Source organism: Pistacia vera, unplaced genomic scaffold, assembly GCF_008641045.1.
Source record: "Pistacia vera cultivar Batoury unplaced genomic scaffold, PisVer_v2 Contig189, whole genome shotgun sequence".
Classification (NCBI taxonomy): Eukaryota; Viridiplantae; Streptophyta; class Magnoliopsida; order Sapindales; family Anacardiaceae; genus Pistacia; species Pistacia vera.
This window is the reverse complement of record NW_022195989.1, coordinates 542,306-546,480: the sequence shown is the minus strand read 5'-3', so window position 1 is coordinate 546,480 and position 4,175 is coordinate 542,306. Positions and strand designations below refer to the sequence as shown.

At 30.1% G+C, this 4,175-nt stretch overlaps 1 pseudogene; it reads left to right on the top strand.

Annotated features, from left to right (window-relative positions):
• Positions 1-2,200: 2,200 nt before the first annotated feature.
• LOC116127061 lies at positions 2,201-3,256 on the top strand (annotated as a pseudogene).
• Positions 3,257-4,175: the final 919 nt, after the last annotated feature.

The following is a 4,175-nucleotide window of genomic DNA, read 5'->3' as shown; positions in this document are numbered from 1 at the left end:
AGAAACCTCAGCTCGCAAGTTTTTTTTTTCTATATTCTTTGCATAAATTGACTTAAATTATGTAAATGTAATAAGAAAACGAAATTTCAACCCTATCCTTGGAATAATGGAGACAACCTCTATGTAATATTATTCTAAACAAAACTTTTTGTCTGCTTTAGCCCATGTGGAAAATTAATTTAGACATGTGGCCATTGACCATACATTCTAAACAAACTTCAACCAAACTAATGAAGTTCAAAACATTAATTTTTGTAGTCTTTCTTTAACTTTTTAATGAAATAATTTGTAGTGGTATAATAATCAAGTTTAAAGATGATAAGAATCATATCTAACTGTGATGATGCTATTTGAGCTTGAGAATCTGCAGTCACAATTCGCAAAGTCCAGCTTTATGAAGTAGGATATATATCTAAAGTCAGTGTAAAAGTTTGTGATTGATACCTTTTGGGTAAGAGAATTTGAAATAAAATTCCACACTCAAAATGAAGTGTACCTCAGATCTTGTCTATTTTAGTTGGAAAAAAGCAAATTGAATAAAATTATTCAAAATAGAAGACCAATAATTTTGATTAAAACCAAAAAAGGGCAAGAAATTACCTTCTTCTATAAGCCAATATAATTTACCATCACTAAGGAGGCTTCAGTTGACTTGATTAGAGCTCACAGATAGGAATTAGTGCATCGAAACCAATAAAAAGTAAGAAATAATAAATAATTATATGGAAACTGATCTTGTATATGTCTTCGATCAGATTCTTGCAAGTAAATAATAACAAAGAAGTTAATTAATTGAACCAACTAAAACCAGAAGAGAAACTGAAGTTAAATCATCATACCGGTTGTTGCTCTCCTAGAAATGAAAGTCCCCTGGTATCTGTAAATCTTTGCACATAAAGCTGAGTTGAGAGAGAAAATGTAATTTGAAAATTAAAGTATTCTAACAAATGCGCATGAAAACTGCTTTCATCATTGGACGAAATTATGGTGGAGACAAAGAACTTTATAATTTCAATGACCCACCATGTTTGCCATTACCTTGCCGGGTTAAAGAGAACACTTAAACTACTGGACTTTATATTTTAAGTGTTCAATGTGCAAAAAGGTCAAAGTCTTGAGATATTGTATTTTCTTTTTAATTATCAAATTTTATAAATGTTGATAGGGTGTTGAATGGATAAAAAGTTTACTTATTATATATTATGAAAATTCATAATCTATTAGAATTATTTCATTTTTTTCAAAAATTAATTGCAGTAGATTATTTATTATATAACATTCAATAGTATTAATTCTAATAAACAATTTTAAAATTTTAATTTCTCAATACTTAGTCTTCTTAGTCAAGAACACAAATAGTTAGAATATATTGTCTTTTTAAAATATTGTCTAACGTTATTTAACATAGTCTAGCATATTTTAATTAAACTGTTAAATACTATGCATTAAATCTAGTTTACTTTGGTATAATCTAGGGTTATGTGTTAATAAACAAAATTTTTATTGTTTCTTAATTTTATAATTACATATATCCTGTAAATAAAAGTTTTGGCATTAGAGAAATTAGAATCAATAAAATGATTATATAGATATAAATCATTTTTGAATGCCATAAGTTAAGAAAGTAAATCTCTCTTTTGAAAAAAATGAAAAATAAAAACTCAATTATTTTGGTTGGATTGAAGATACTTACTCAAAATTCATCTTGTATCAAACATGTTGCAGTAAATTTAATCATGACTCGTTGATCTTTTGTCGATCTTTAATCTTTTTTTTTATTTTTTTTCTTTTGTTAGAAAAGCTAACTAATTGATTGAAATAATTTAAAGTGATTTGTACATAAAACTGAGTTGAGGAAGATGTGAGAGAAAATGCAATTTGAAATGGGCGTGAAAACTTGAAAGACTGATATGCTTTTTATGAATGGATGACCTACAATGTCTCCAAAAAGTAAAAAGAAGTTAATAAAATTAATGTTACATATAGAAATAATTAATATTTGATCTATCTAAGGCTTTTATTTAGAATTTCCCCTGTTTGAACTTTCTGGTTGCTAATCGGTCGTCCAGGCTGAAAATATTCTTTTTCTCTATCTTTTATTATTCAAACATATATATACGAATTCTCCATGAATGAAACTTCTTTGTTTATCCTTGAAGTCAAAATGCGCGGCCGCATATTTTATAGTCATTTGACTTTTCAAACGAAAAACATGTAAGGCAACTCTTTGCTAAATACTTTATATTAGATCGATAATCACCAGAAGATAGTTGGAATAAATTGCAAATTGAGTTCACAGTTCATATCGAAGCTTATCAACATGGGTGAAGTGAAGGTGATTGGATCAACTTTAAGTCTATTCTGCACGAGAATTGAATGGGCTCTGAAGCTTAAAGGGGTTGAATATGAATACATAGTGGAAGATTTAATGAACAAGAGTCCAATCCTTCTGAAATACAATCCTGTGCATAAGAAAGTCCCTGTGCTGGTTCACCATGACAAACCGATTGCTGAATCACTTGTAATTCTTGAATATATCGATGAGTTGTGGAAAGAAAAATACCCTTTACTGCCTGAAGATCCATGTGAGAGAGCCATGGCTCGCTTCTGGGCTAAATTTGCTGATGAGAAGGTACATGAAAAATATGTTTGATTAATCAGTGTTAACTTTGTGCTTATACAAGGCTTCTAATCTTTATTTAATTTTGTATGAAACTAGTGTTTGATGGGTGCATTTGGAGCTTGCTGGAAAGAAGGAGAGAAAAGGACAAAGCAGTGGAGTCTGCAATAGAATCTTTGCCTTTCTTGAGAAGCAGATTGAAGGAAAGAAATATTTCGGTGGAGAAGAAATAGGATATCTGGATCTCACATGGGTTGGATCCCTCACTGGCTGAAGGTAAGGAACAAGTTGGAGAACGAAGTGGTTGATGGTGAGAAATTGCCATTGCTGATGAATGGTGCCACAACTTCATCCAAATTCCACTCATCAAAGAAAGCCTTCCCCCAAGAGAAAAGCTTGTCACCTATTTCACCGCTAGTGTAGGCTACATGCGCTCTTTGCACCCACAACTAATAATGAGTTGATCTTAACTTACTCTCTAGTTCATGGTTTTTGCTTGGGCCCTCTTGGAAAGAGGATATATAACTAGGTGCATTTTGATTTTTAGGGTTTAATTGTTGCTTCTGTTCTCCTGTTTTGTTTTTTGTGTTTTAGTTGTTAATGTTTGATATGAAAAAAGGTTATTATTCTATGATATAAATATTTATAACATGTGACTTTTTCGTTGTCATCAAAGACATTAGATAACCTCGAAATTCAGTTCCATTAAGTAAGTAGTAACTGAAAGTAGTTTCTGTTGAAGTAGCTGCAAACTTAGAGGATAGTTTTAGAGAACCATTGATGGTAACAACATATAGAAAATGCTCAAAATAGTTCACCAACAGTAAAGAATGTTTACGTGACATGACTCTATTAAATGTCCGAGTACCTATTACTCAACTTATTTCCAAAATTCAGATCACAATGACACAGATGCCAATGAGATTGACATTAAATGACTAAGGGAGTATTTGTCCAGCTTATGAAAATTACTTATAATAACGTGCTTATAGTATTGAAATTTTAAGCAATTACTGTTTGGTTAAAATACTTATACGTGACTGATAAGTAGTTGACGCGTTTGGTAAATTGTGCTTATAAGTATTTTTTATAAAATAACTAAAAAATGTACTATATTAACAAGGTTATCTATGGAATTTTAAAATTAAACAAGGATAATGTGGTAATATACTTGGTCAAACTACTTATAAGCAGAGTGCTTATAAGCAAAAAAAAAAAAAAAAATTATTTTTTTTTTTGCTTATAAGCTTGACTTATAGATCAAAAAGTTATAACAAATATGTCAGTTTAATTTTTGAGCTTAAAACTAGTTTGACCAGTTTAAGCTTAGACAACACACCCTTAAGCCGCTGGTGTGCAAACTTTTGGAGGAAATTGATGTATTGACTTGGATAAAATTAACTTTTAAAAGCTAACTCAAAGATGAGGATATCCAATCTAAATATACAATAATACCTTAGCAATTTAGATTTGATGACAGTGGAACAAATTCAACTGGAATAAATTGATTATATAATATTGAGTAGCGACATGTTCCCCAAAAATTAACGAAATG